This window comes from Armigeres subalbatus, chromosome 2 (genome assembly GCF_024139115.2).
Source record: "Armigeres subalbatus isolate Guangzhou_Male chromosome 2, GZ_Asu_2, whole genome shotgun sequence".
Classification (NCBI taxonomy): domain Eukaryota; kingdom Metazoa; phylum Arthropoda; class Insecta; order Diptera; family Culicidae; genus Armigeres; species Armigeres subalbatus.
In genome coordinates this window covers 420,021,135-420,036,469 of record NC_085140.1, presented here as the reverse complement: position 1 = coordinate 420,036,469, position 15,335 = coordinate 420,021,135, and the positions used below count along the sequence as shown (strand labels likewise).

The 15,335-nt window shown below is 41.8% G+C and overlaps 1 protein-coding gene and 1 non-coding gene across 2 annotated transcripts in view; both read left to right on the top strand.

Moving 5' to 3' along the window:
* The window catches only part of LOC134213431 (NADPH oxidase 5), a 335,835-nt gene that overhangs the window by 169,301 nt on the left and 151,199 nt on the right, over positions 1-15,335 (top strand). The window lies entirely within an intron of this gene.
* On the top strand, positions 5,862-5,933 carry Trnaq-uug (transfer RNA glutamine (anticodon UUG)). The gene has a single exon. It is a non-coding gene; the product is annotated as a tRNA-Gln (tRNA).

Here is a 15,335-nt window from a genome sequence, read left to right as displayed (position 1 = left end):
ATGAGTCGGATCTAGTTTACTCGGAAAAATCGCAAAATGAAATGAGAAAAGCTTTATTCGTTTTAACCTTTTTTTTGTGGTCTCCAGTTAGCCTTGCGAGCAAAGGCATATGATTGCCAATCCGGAGATGGCGAGTTCTATTCTCGGTCCGGTCTAGGATGTTTTCTGCTGGAAAATATTCTCTAGTCCCTGGGCATAGCGTTTCCATTGTACTTACCACACAAGATACACTCTCATGCAATGGCGGGCATAGAAAGCTTTCAATTAATAGCTGGGGAAACGGTAATAGAATACTAAGTTGAAAAGCAGACAAAGTTTTCAGTTGGAACGTAGAGCCATTGAAGAAACAGGTTATTAACCGTGGCCGATACAAATATTTAAATACAATTTTGTCTCCACCCTCGGACTTTTTTGCCCAAAAATAATATTTTGAGGGGGCAACAAAATAAAATTTGGATAACTTTGAGAATTTTCAAAACATTCTCCAACAAATCCGAGGAGTTCCTTTGATTTTTTTTTTTCATTTTAATATTTATTTTTTATTTTTCTATTATCCTTGACCTTTCGGTGACCAGTGGGACAGAATGTTAATTAAATATTTGTAACGGGCTCATGTGTATAGCTAATCACTATTAGTTGACATTAAACGTCAACAAACCCAAAGTCGAAATCTTGTAAGAAGATTTTACTTGATGTTTCAGTCGCTTGGATAGAGAATGAGTCACATGAAAACAACTAGGGGAACGGTTCGCCACTTCATCTGATAGCTCCTATATGAATTTGGTTTGTTTATTATTTTTGTGATTTTTTCAGCAGTGAGCACGCATGTTGACAAAAGAAGCGACGAATTTGGTGCCGTATTTCTTTGTTTAGCGATGAGATGGATATATGTACAATGAGATGGAGATCGGAACACTTCCCTATATGAAAATCGGTCTAGAGTGCCACGATGCAAACTATTGACATGTGATAATTCCTTTCCAGAGTGCACTTTGATTAGGGATAGTATCTTTGCGTAAGAAATCCCTGCAAAAAAAGCAAAAGTGCCTACATTTCCGGGCAGAAGCCATGAACAGAATAACAAAATATGATATGGACTTGATTGATATAAGAGATGAAAGAACTGGCAATAATATCAAAAAATTGCACCGAAATATCATTTAAGATTGTACGACAATTCCCCGAATAACAATTCCCCGAATGCATCTTCCTTCTATTTGAGTGCGACACAAGGCGATAAGCCATACGAGCAAAGGCGTATGATTGCCGATCCGGAGGTTGCGAGTTCGATTCTATGCTCGGCCTAAGATGCCTTAGGGTGGGAAGCATTTTCGGCTCCTTGAGCACAGTGTATCCATTGGACTTTTTACACAAGAAATTCATGCAACTGGCAGGTACGGGAAAGCTTTCAATAACTGTGTAAATAATAATAGAACACTATGTTGATAACAGCACAAGTTTCAGATAGAATGTAGAACAATTGAAGATGAAGACAATGTGCTGAAAGAAGACAATGCTTTCTTTGAATGAACGCATTTGGTCTGTATAAGACAAAGTGAGGAGATAATGCTTTATTTAAATAAATAAGTTTGCTCGGTATGATGAATGCATCTGCCCGGTTTAAAGCCAAGGGAATGTCTTCTTAAAATGAACGCATCTGTCCGGTATAAGACGACTCTTCGTTAGCATTACATCCCCACTGGGACATTGCCGCCTCGCAGCTTAGTGTTCATTAAGCACTTCCACAGTTATTAACCGCGAGGTTTCTAAGCCAAGTTACCATTTCTGCATTCGTATATCATGAGGCTAGCACGATCATACTTTTATGCCCAGGGAAGTCGAGACAATTTCCAAGCCGAAAATTATCTAGACCGGCACCGGGAATCGAACCCAGCCACCCTCAGCATGGTCTTGCTTTGTAGCCGCGCATCTTACCGCACGGCTAAGGAGGGTCCCTTGGGTATAAGACGACGGTAGGAGATAATACCTTCTTTAGATCGCCTGGTATTTGGAGAAAGGTCAAATAAACACATTTTCCCGGTATAAGGCAAAGAGGATAGATAGCCCCTGCTTTAAATGAACTCGTTTGTCTTTAATAAAGTGAAAAAATGAGTCAACGCCTTCGTTAAATGATTACGTCTGTCCGGTGTAATGAGAATGGAGAATCAGAATTTTTAACTAGAGGTAAGGTTTTGATAAACTGTAAATTTATTTAAATACGCACGCACCCGCACAAAAGCACACACACACATTCACTACACATATAAACCCACATACACACGCATATACACACATACATATATAAACACATAAACAAACTTATATACATCATACATAAATTCGCACACGATTTTTATTATATATCAGGTATCTATATTATTGGAAGCGTTTGGTACGGGAGGTCCACGCTTTCTTCATTTCCCCTCGATTCCAAGCTATTAAGTGACTTTAGGTATTCCTGAAGTCGCTCAATATCTAGGAGTCATCTCTGCGGTACATACTGCGTAGTTGGCCTGGCCATATGAAAAGAAAAATGACGGAATTCAGAAACCGTCATTTTCCAGGATTTTTTTTTTTTTGTCTTTATTAAAGAGACTTTCAGCCCGAGGCTGGCTCGTCTCCGCTTTTTTCCAGGATGCTTTCAAGTATTGGCTACGCAAGTATGAGATTAGATTAGATAAGATTAGAAGATAGGAAAATATTTACCAAAAGGCTTTAAATCGGAGTTGCAGTTTGGTTTTATTTCAGAAAAAAAAACTACCTTAGAAAACACTGTACTTCGATATCTTTATAATTCAACAAGAAATCTTGAAGGATCAAGAACATCAAATACAGTGTCGACCCGATTTTGTCACTCCCCGATTTTGTCTACCCCCGATTTTATCACGTTTTCGACCCGATTTTATCACGTTCCGATTTTGTCACGTTTTCAACCCGATTTTGTCACCCCAAAAATTTTAGTCTTTCTTTTTATTTTCGTAAATAAAACCGCAAACAACAATGATTTTCAAGAAATAAATTTTACCGCATGGAATTTTCTATGAATAACTTTCCAGTACCTGCGAAGGATTTTGTAAGCATTTTCAACCAGAAATAACGAGTACCGTTCACGCATTTTGCCTTTCCTAGGCATAAACTAATTCATATTTGTAAAATAAATTAAAAAATTGAAAATAACTTTTTTCCCGATTTTGTCACATGCCCTATTTTATCACCCCAAAATTCACCAGGGGGATGATAAAATCGGGATATTACTGTACTATCAAAGGCTATTCAGCTGATCATCTCCAATAAGATACTCTTGAACGTATATTTACACGCTGCTTTTTTTTTATTGCGAAGATAGGTTTGCAAGATGTATTTTATTTTCGGGGAATTGTTACATTCGGGTAACAAACTAAAGCATACTTATGATATTGATCATGTTTTACAAATAGCATAACTTGATCTCCTCATGATATTTCAGTGCAAAATATTGATATTGTGATCTTCTATTTCATTTTGATATCTTATAAACATTTGATATTATTAAAATATTTGTGTCTACTCGGGCTATATAAGTGATGCAATACTCCTACCTTTAAGAATCTTGTGCTCGATTGAAACAACCAATTTGACATAAAACGTGCAGTTCCAATATATTGTTATTTATCTAGCCTCATTCGTCGGACCCTTTCCCTCGTTTTACCCCCTTTATACCCAAAACGATGATAAATATTAGGCACGAAAGTCTACCATCTTACCGTAACCCTCAGCTCGTTTCAAAAAGACTCGAAAGAGTCCTTGAAACTCGATCTACGCAAATCATCCGATCCGTTTATCCTCGAAAGCCTGTAGTCATATGACATTCGATAGTCTATCTTGAATGCACGGAAAATTGACATGTTTCGTTCCTAAAAAGCAAATGTACAAAACCCTACATTAACAATTCATTTTCAAGCTTCAACCAATAGTTTCTTCAACCAAATTTCATTTGACGAAATATGCCAATCCCAGCATATTAATATCTAATGAGAATTTTTAATTATTTTTTGATAAATATTTTTAGTTATTGCACCTTCTACCCACCTTCTATTAGTTTTCCAACTTTTCCTACTACACTCGCATTTTTGTTCATTTTGTAAAAAGCCAGTGAACCGTTCAGAAAGCTCAATCCCACAACAGTAAAATAGGCTTTATCTACTATCTTGCTTAAATCTGGGGTAAGCTGGAAATGATTGAGTTTGTGAGGATTGACAAACGATTTACAAAATCAACCAAAATGCAAATGTTACAATATAAATAGCAGATTTCTGTGAGTGGATTGAAGAAAACAAATGATCAAGTGATCTGTTGTTATACAACAATCGAGTTAATTTTTATCTTTATCTACAGCCACGCTAAGCAAAGTTGTGCCATCGTGCTGACGATGGCGCATTTGTGCAAATACATTTTTTTCTCATCAGAATCTCCAATTTAGAAATAGGCAAGACATGGGGCAACTGTGCTTGGAACAGCAGTCTAAATTACATGCACCGTGGAAGCATGTAAACAAGCTTTAAAAATTTACTAACATCGCATTCCCCACCGTAATCGCCTTCGATCAATTAGCATCAATCCCACCCAATGCAGATTATGTGCCTGTCCCACGCTGGGATCTAATGCAGAACGATGCAATGAAGACTCAGGCGATAGTTGCCCACAGAAACGGGTTGGCCAAGCTCGGAGGTCCGCCATCTGAAAGACGACATCCAACCCAATGTAACCGACGGACGTAGCGGACGGTTGGCCGGAGCAGATAAGCGCATGCATAATGACAAGCGATTATATGCCCTTTTTCCTCTCGGCCTCTGCTGTATAGGATCAAACGGATAGACGTCGAGCGATAAGCGCGTGAAAACGAGCATTTGTATTGAACTCCACTTCCCGTTCACCGTTTGAAAGTCAAAGCTCCTCAGCCTCAGTACATTTACCTGAGCTCACGTCCACACGTTCGGATCTAGACCAGACCGCCGCCGCGCCGCCGGTCAGACTTTCTGTCTAATCACTTTAATTGAACAGGCGCTGATAAATCGACCACCTCGTGTGCGACTAAATTGCATAATTAATCAAAGGGATGTATTCTTGCATTGAAAAGGCCGTGCCTGGGCTATGGTCCTCATGTCAGAAAGGCAAAGTGTGGTGCACCATCGGAGAGGATCGTACGAGAATGGCGAAATATTTTTATTGCTCCTCGTTGGCTCAAACGCATTATTTTCGCTGATGATGGTAATAGTTCTGCGCTGATAAAAACGCTCGAAATAATATAAAATATTATTCGCGAGTCCGAGTTCCGTTGAGTTCAATATTCGAGGGACAGTCTATTTTATGTACCTCACAGCTTAGTGATGCATTTTAAATTGCGCATGTTATTCAGTTTGTTTGTTTGAATAGAGGGACCATGGAGCAACATTAGATGCAAATCGACCCGAGCAAGATTGTAACATAACTTGATTAAACTGCCTTTTGCACCTCTTACTAGATCGCAAGCCGCACAGTGATTCAACGTGATATAGAAGTGGATAAAGTAAATTCAACGCTTTTAGACAGTAAATTAGTCACATACCTACGGACATAGTATAATACATACTTGGTTATATAAAATTATGGATATGGCATTTTTTTATGTTCCTTGTAAACCACGCAAGTCCTTTACTCCTAGCTAGAAGACAAGTTTTTGTTTTGAGCATTTAGTCTCCTTATATAAGTGCACTAGTCGTCTTAAAAGGGACGTAATGTTCTGTACATCAAGTTTTCTATCAAGCATAAGTTTCCATTTTAACGACGATTCAATGCGTGTTTTGAAAATATACAAAAGCAACACAAATAATAACTGTAAGCAAGGTTCCATGGTGTAACGGTTAGCACTCAGGACTTTGAATCCTGCGATCCGAGTTCAAATCTCGGTGGAACCTGAGAGTTTTTCTTTTGCTTGGTGTTTAATATGAAGTTTATTTATTCAAATCGTGTACTGCTGTTCTATGCATAATTTTCCGGTGTTACCTTTGGTGAAAAAATCACAAACTTGAGTCAATTTGTTCCACTGAAAAATTAGGTTATCGTTTGGGTATTCATTCATTTATTTAGTTAACATCTAAACAGATAACACTGAATCAACAATTTGACGCCACAATGCATGGTTCGAGGCCGCATCTCTCCATCCTCCGCCCCACGCTCGCCAAGTCGTTTTGCACCTGGTCTGCCAATCTCGCTCGCTGCGCTCCACGCCGTCTCGTACCTGCCGGATCGGAAGCGAACACCATCTTTGCAGGGTTGCTGTCCGGCATTCTTGCAACATGGCCTGCCCATCGTACCCTTCCGGGTCTAGCGACGTTCTGGATGGGGGGTACGCCGTGGAGTTGGGCGAGCTCATGATTCATTCTTCGCCGCGACACACCGTCTTCTTGCACACCGCCAAAGATGGTCCTAAGCACCCGTCTCTCGAATACTCCGAGTGCTTGAAAGTCCTCTTCGACCATTGTCCATGTTTCATGTCCGTAGAGGACAACCGGTCTTATAAGCGTCTTGTACATGACACATTTGGTGCGGTGGCGAATCTTTTCGACCGCAGTTTCTTCTGGAGCCCGTAATTCTTAATCGTCCATAATTTTCCATAGCTCTACACAGTCTATACTGTCGTATGCCGCCTTGAAATCAACGAACAGATGGTGCGTTGGGACCTGGTATTCACGGCATTTTGCCGTACAGTAAAGATCTGGTCCGTTGTCGAGCGGCCGGCTTGATATCACTTTGTAGGCGGCATTAAGGATGGTGATCACTCGAAACTTCTCACACTCCAGCTTGTCGCCTTTCTTGTAGATGGGGCATATAACCCTTTCCTTCCACTCCCCCGGTAGCTGTTCGGTTTCCCAGATTCTGACTCTCAGTTTGTGCAGGCAAGTGGCCATATTTTCTGGGCCCATCTTGCTGAGCTCAGCGCCGATACCATCCTTACCAGCTGCTTTATTGGTCTTTAGCTGTTGAATGGCATCCTTAACTTCCCTCAAGGTGGGGCTGGTTGGGTTGCATCGTCCGCTGAAGTGACCTAGTCATCTCCTCCGCTGCATTGACTTTCACTGCTTGTACTCTCAGCGCCATTCAGATGTTCCTCGTAGTGCTGCTTCTACCTTTTGATCACCACACGTTCGTCCGTCAATATGCTCCCATCCTTATCCCGGCACATTTCGGCTCGCTGCACGAAGCCTTTGCGGGATGCATAGAGCTTCTGATAGAACTTGCGTGTATCTTGAGAACGGCACAGCTGTTCCATCTCTCGCACTCCGCTTCTTCCAGGCGGCGTTTCTTCTCCTGAAAAAGGCGGGTTTGCTGTCTTCGCTTTCGTCCATAACGTTCCACGTTCTGCCGGGTACCTTGCTGCAGCGTGACCGCCCGCGCTGCGTCCTTCTCCTCCAGAATCTGTCTACACTCTTCGTCGAACCAATCGTTCCGTCGACTTCGACCCGACGTTGCTCTCCACTGCGTCGTTAATGGCTGCTTTTACTGTATTCCAGCAGTCCTCAAGAGGGGCCCCATCGAGCTCACCCTCTTCCGGCAACGCTGCCTCGAGATGCTGCGCGTATGCAGTGGCGACATCAGGTTGCTTCAGTCGCATCAGGTCGTACCACGGCGGTCGTCGGTACCGAACATTGTTGATGACGGATAGTTCTGGGCGCAGTTTAACCATCTCCAGATAGTGGTCAGAGTCAATGTTAGCGCCACGATATGTCCTGACGTCGATAATGTCGGAGAAGTGCCGTCCATTAATCAGAACGTGGTCGATTTGAGATTCTATCTGCTCCAGGTGTACCGATATGGGAGGCTGTGTTGGAAGTAGGTGCTGCGAATGGCCATATTCTTGGAGGCGACGAAATCAATTAGTCGTAGGCCGTTTTCGTTCGTCAGCCGGTGAGCACTGAACTTTCCAATAGTCGATCTAAACTTCTCCTCTTGGCCAACCTGAGCGTTCAATAATTTTAGAATGTTTGCGAAGTTTTGTATTCACAATTGCCTAGAATTTATAAATTGAACGAAGTTCCGGTGAATTTTGTGGGTTCATATCTTTTGGCACAAATTTATCTCCGTTAGCTCGGTACCACTGCCATACGTTAAACACGGCCAAAACAGTGTTTATACTTGTGTTTTCTTATGAATAGCAAAAGACGCTTCTTGAGACACTATTCGGTGTAAATCGTACTGTTAAATATTCCGGATGTAATGAAAGGAGCGTGTAATTCACCACATCCGCAATTCGCCTGACTTCTTAGCAAATTTTAATAACTTCTTTGTTCGGACATCCTCCAGATTATCGAGCTTAGACTTGGTAACGATGTGTTCATGCCCAGGAAGTCAGCCTTGACGTAGGTTTCATCATCCATCGATGCAACAGGATTTGATGAACATCTTCGGGTAAAGATTCCGGGCGTGGGTTTTTGCAGTGGTTTTATGCTTTTCATTTCGGTTTGGGGCTTTTTGCACCTTGTAAACATGTAACCCAGCACGTTTCATGGTTTTTGTGCACGGAACCAACCGACACCTTGGACTTGCTAGCAACATTTCGTTTGGTAACTTATTGAGCTGTTCTACCACTCATGGGCATTTTACTGTCCATTGGACCGCTTCTACGACCACTTCCTTGCTTCCTTTGAACACTCAGATGCTTATTGAAGGTTCTTATTACACGAGATACAGTTGAATTTGCAATTCTAAGCGTTTTGCTATCGATCGGTGGGTCGCCTCCGGATTTTGATCGTAGATGCACAACATTTCTTCACAGACAATTTCTTGTTCCGACGATATGATTGTAACCACTGTATGAATAACTTTGAAACTCTGCAGATTTGCTCAAATTTTCAGGTTTCTTACTCATACGGTTCAAAAGTTACAAGAGACTTTCGGATTGCCATTTTTATCGAATACACCCTTTATGTGCTTGTCTTTCCAGATACATCAGCCGGTGTGTTGCGTTTAGAATACAAAGTTTAAAAGCAGGACAAGTTACAGAAAAGAAGAAGCGAACATTTTGAGTCAATCCATAAGCAACGCAGGGTCCGTTCTAGTACTGATCTACACTAGTATTATAGTTTTCTTTTCTTTTATTCTTTCAGATGTGCTTTCTGTCTTCTACTCAGCTAGTCATCTGGTCTTCTAATCTTTCAGCCCTTTAGTTTTCTATACTTTCTATATTTTTCTATTCTAAATTTTCTAGTCAAACCTTTAAATCAATCATTGTTCTTGCCTTCTAATCTTCTTGTTTTCAAGTACATATTCTATTCTTTAAATCCTCTAGTCTTCTAGTATCTTGTCATCCATTCTATTATTTTTTAAATTCTATTCACTTGTCATAAGACGAGTTTGTACAATCCCATTTAATTCCACCACTTAGTTGTACCTTGACAGATACGTATTTCGACCTCAACAGTAAGGTCGTCTTCAGTGTCTCGACTTGACTTCTTAACAAAATTCTATTGTCATCTAGCACAAAACCGATAGGCATGATAGAACAAACTGCAATTTCCAAAATAGGCTCTTTGTATCAACAATCGACGAACGGCACTCCCGTATATCCAAGGTGAAAGAAAGAGACATCGAAGCATGTCTTATGCACGTTGTTCAGTAAAGTTTGACTTCCACCGCTAGGCTCGCTAGCGTTTCAAAATCATGGAAGGACCACATTCCATGGCGAAGATGCCTATATGTTATGTGCATCTAGTCTTCTGATCTTTTATTTTTAATGTGTTCAATAAAACCTTTCCGTAATCTCACCATCTATTTCCCCAGTCTTGGATTCTTCCAACTTTCTAGTCTTCTGCCTGTTTACTAGTTAAAGTCCTCTATTATTTTTGTTCCGATTTTTAAGCTTTCAGTCTTACTTTATTATTAATTTTATTGAGCCTTCAAGTTTTCAAACAAAACTTTCAGTTATTTTCAGTTACGGGCCGTACACTAATTACGTAAGCATTTTTCTGGGATTTTAACCTCCCCTCATTATTGTAAGATTTTTCCCATGCAAATATTTTTTATTTATATATAGCGTGAAAAAATGGCAAACCCCTCCTCCCATAGGTGCTTACGTATTATTCATTAAGTTTTCAAATCTTAGGCCGTCAATCAAATATTCTAGACTTTTATTTTTCAAGCCTTGATCCTAGAGTTTCCATTTCCCGTTTTCATTGTCCCTGGGACTCAGGATGAACTTGTTCGTATATCCTGGATATCTCGATGTTTCCTTAGGAAACTTTTTTTTATTTAAAAACGATTTTATTCAATGTTCAGGGGTAAAGTTCATATTTTAGAAAGGGCAGATAATACAGACTTCAAATTGGAACTCAATTCAATTCTAATTTGAATCGATTCTTTTGAAGAAAACGACTTCAAAAAGCAAATAATATTCGCGTTTTTCTCGAAAGGTAGAGTACCCTTTTGAATATATGAGAAGAAGGGTTCGCAGGCGGCTTGACTGTTTACATTGTTTGCATTATTTTGAATAAGCATTGGGTTTAGACAGTTGCTGGGATTGCATTCAATACCCTAGTGACGAAAGATGGAGTATGCGCAGTAGAATCGTACTGGGCCCATAACCTATTGGAGATATGGGAACCCAGTCACAAAGAAAACACAATACTAGAGTATCCTACAACCCATGGCAGGCTACTAATTGATACTTTTGCCAAGAGCTGCAGCTCTTCCTAATGTTGAACAGATCGCTTCCTAATCATGATGTTAATCGTTAATTTATCGTTATCACCGATAAAGTTATTTGTGTTCAACGTATTCGCTTGCTGCGGTAAAGATGAATCAACTCAATTATTATCATAGTTCGATAATTTAACGTAAGTTAACTCGATAATTTAACGATATGTAATGGGGTTAATAGATTACGCGATTAAAGTTGGTATACAATTTTGACAGAAGCCGAGAATTGGACAAATTGATTCCAGCCTATCCAGCTTTTTACGCTAGCCATAAATCTGGAAAGGGGTGATTCGAACATGACAGGTGCCGTGAACCGTTCTTTTATTGCAGCATCATAGTAACCTTTGAATAAAAGTTTGTTTTAAAAGCTTTTTTTTTATCTTTCGTTTATTTGGAAGGCTCATTTGCCGTGAAGCGTTACGGAGCCGAAATCAAGTTTAACAATACATTTCTTGATTCTTATACATAGTGTTAGTTTTGGGGAACCGAAAGACTCGCGGTTTAGTCGAGGTTAGGGAATACAATAATACAGTAGGAAAGGAAAAGATTTTAGGGTGCTTAAGTAATTACGATGCTGATGTTCACAAAGTTGACATTCCTCGCATTTTTACATCTGTAACGGGACAAACAAACTTTTTTTGGGAGACAACGACGAGAGGAAGACATACGGAAGGGATTAACGACAGACATGGAAATGTATAACAAGAGGAAGACATTCGATATGGGGTACGACAGACAAGGGAATGGGCAGACAATGATTACAGTTTTACATCAGCAACTTTCAAAAATTGGTGGACCAGGGACATGTACTCGAGATCAAGGCCCGACAACACTTCCCTAATAGGCTTTGGTTGTTTTCCTCGGACCCGGAGATGTTCAGTTAGCGCAGATCTGGGGCCACGATGCTCCTCGCACGCCCACACGACATGATCGATGTCCTGATAATCCTCGCCGCAAACACAGAGATTTCCTTCCGAGAGCCCCACTCTGAAAAGATGTGCATTTAGAGTGTAGTGATTGGACATTAGACGACACATGGTTCGAATGAAGTCTCGTCCCATATTCAATTTTTTGAACCATGGACGCTTCTGACACCTGCGGGCGAATTGAATACAGCCATCTACCCAACTCCCCATTTGTCCATTTCTGTTGCCAGCTGTTCAAGGTTTCCTGACGAACTAATGTGAAAATTCATCGAAGGTGATTTTCCGATCGTAAATATCACCTTCCATAGCGCCCACCTTAGCCAAAGAGTCCGCTTTCTCATTTCCCGTGATCGAGCAATGAGGAGGGACCAAAGCCATGGTGATTGTGAATGACCGTTTTGATAAAGCACTCAAAGCTTTCCGTATCCCGGTTAGAAAATACGCTGAGTGCTTAACTGAGTTTCATTGACCGAACAGCCTCCAAGGAACTTAGACTGTCGGTGAAGATGAAAAGTGGTCAGGAGGTAGGGATGCGATTTGCTCGAGTGAATAGTGTATAGCTGCTAGCTCAGCAGTATACACGGAACAAGGCTCTTTGAGCTTAAAGTAGGCGCTATGAAAAACGTTGAAAACACCGAAACCAGTGGAGTCATCAATTTTGACCCGTCTGTAAAAAAGCTTCTCTCCTCACTGGCGTGCCCGTATTTGCTTGCAAATAATGGAGGTATGACCTCCACGCACAGAAAGTCTGGTATTCCATGAACCTCCTGCTTCATGGACAGATCAAAAGTAACAGAGGAACTGTAAGAGTCTAAGAAGTTAGCACGATTGGTATCTACCGAAGAAGGGCTTACCTCCAGCGTTATGTACCAGTGGTAAATACTCATGAATCGAGATTGAGGGTTTTGTTCAAGCAGCTTCTCGAAGTTGTCAATGACCAATGGATTGAGAACCTCACAGCGGATGAGGAACCGGAGCGATAATTCCGCGAAACGATCTGTTAGTGGCAGTACTCCCGCAAGTACTTCCAAGCTCATCGTATGTGTCGAATTCATACATCCTAACGCGATACGGAGACAGCGGTACTGAATCCTTTGAAGCTTCAGCATGTGTGTTTTAGCCGCGGACTGGAAGCAGAAACTACCGTATTCGAGGACCGATAAAATGGTGGTTCGATACAACGTCATCAGATCTTCGGGATGCGCTCCCCACCATGTTCCGGTTATTGATCGCATGAAGTTGATCCGTTTCTGGCATTTTTGTGTCAGATACACAATGTGCTTCCCGAAGGTACATTTCGAGTCGAACCAGACTCCGAGGTATTTAGAAGACATGCTATGAGTGATTGTCTTACCCATCAGTTGGAGCGGGAACTTTGCCGGCTTATGTTTTTGAAAAGACAAACATTTCAGTTATCTCCGGAGATAATTCGATACCCAGCTTCGTAGCCCAAGTGGACAAATTGTCCAGAGTATCTTGTAACGGTCCTTGCAGATCAATCGCTGTTGGCCCCTGAAACGGATACAACACAATCATCTGCAAGCTGTCTCAACGAGCAATTTGGCATGAGACATTCATCAATGTCTCTGACGTAAAATTATAAAGAAGGGGCTCAAACATGAGCCCTGGGGAGACCCATGTAGCTAATTCGTGAAGTTGCCGAGTCACCATGAGAAAAACTCATACGCTTCTCTGACAACAAATTGTACAAATAGTTGTTCAAAATTGGTGAAAGTCCACACTCGTGGAGTTTGTCAGATAAGACATCGACGCAAACTGAATCAAAAGCCCCTTAATGTCCAAAAACACTGAGCCCATTTGCTCTTTTTAGCGAAAGTAAGCTGAATTTCTGAAGAAAGCAACGCAAGACAGTCGTTCGTTCCCTTGCCCTGCGGAAACCAAATTGTGTATCTGACAACAAACTATTCGATTCAACCCATTTGTCTAGCCGGAAGAGAATCATCTTCTCCAACAGCTTCCGAAGACATGACAGCATCGCGATGGGGCGATACGAATTACAATCCGACGCGGGTTTTCCGGGCTTCTGGATGGCTATCACCCTCACTTCCCTCCAATCATCCGGAACAATGTTGCACTCCAGTAACTGATTGAACAAGTTCAATAAGCGCCTCTTCGCGACGTCTGGGAGGTTTTGAGCAAATTGAACCTGATTCTATCCATCCCTGGAGCGGAATTGTTACATGAAAGGAGAGCAAGTGAGAATTCAATCATCGAAAAGGGACGATCCATATCATCCCTGTCAGCAAAAGCATCACGTAGCTCTTGCCTCACCGGTACCGAATCCGGACAAACTTTCTTTGCGAAGTCAAGTATCCACCGCGACGAGCTTTCACGATCTTCGTTTACGGACGACGCGTTGCGCATTCTTCTCCCGACGGTCCACAGAGTTTTCATTGAAGTCTCGCGCGATAAACCTTCAACAAAAGTGCGCCAATATCCGCGCTTCTTCACTTTGACCAGTTTCTTGAACTGGATTTCGAGCGCGGTGTATCGTTTGTGAAGAACGATCGCCCCGTGTTTCCGAAATTCTTTGAACGCGGCGGATTTCTCGCGATAAAGTTGCGTACACTCGATGTCCCACCACGGACTGTAGGGTTTCCTACGAACCGAAGCTCCTGGCACCGGCCGACGTTGTGCCTGAAGAGCGCTTTCAAGAATCAACTGCGATAGAAACTTGTACTCTTCCCGCGGGGAAGTGCTTCTATCGACTGTATGCCATCGCTGATGGCGTCCGCATATTTGCCCCAATCGATGTGCTTCGTTAGGTCATATGAAAGATCGATGGAAGCAGATTGCTTATGTCCATTGGAAATCGAAACTTCGATCGGCAAATGATCACTACCATGGGGATCTTGGACCACCTTCCAAGTACAGTCCAACGATAATGAGCTCGAACAAATGGAAAGATCTAGACGACTATCTCTTGCTGGAGGAGCTACTTGTGTAACTTCTCCTGTATTCAAAATTGACATATTGAAGTCGTCGCAGAGGTCGTATATCATTGATGAACGGTTGTCGTCGTACAGTTCCCCAGCCTGTTCCGTGGGAGTTAAAATCTCCAGGAGCAACCGTGGCTCAGGCATAACCGAGCAGATGTGCGAAAGATCTCTTCGAGATACCGCGGTGTTTGGGGAAGATATATCGAGGCGATACTGAGGTCTTTTCCTCGAATAGTCACCTGACATGGGACAGCATCGGTGCCAGACATCGGAGCAAAATCGACTCTATAGAAGGAGTGCTGTTTTTGATCCCTAAAGCACTCCTCCATATCGATTTGCCCGATCGCGGCGGATTATGTTGAAATCAGGAAAATGAAGGTTCACATCTGGTGTTAGCCATGTTTCACATAAAGCAAAAGCATCGCATTGTAATTTGTTAACTAAAAATTTAAAAATATCTAATTTTTGAAGAATACTTCGACAGTTCCACTGTAGAATCGAAATCATGTTACCCTTATTGACTAAGTTAGCCATCGAAGGATACAAATGACTCGAGGAGGGGCATTTTCGAAGCCAGCTGCTTCAGGAGAGGAGTCAGAATAGGAAGAACAGTTTTGACCATGTTCTTCACGGGGTCGGAAGCATCAAAGAAGTTGAGGATGAGCTCCACGATTCCAGAAAGTGTGAACATTAGAGCGCTCGGGAGTTCTTCTGCTCGCTCTGTATGCTCTCTTTCTGG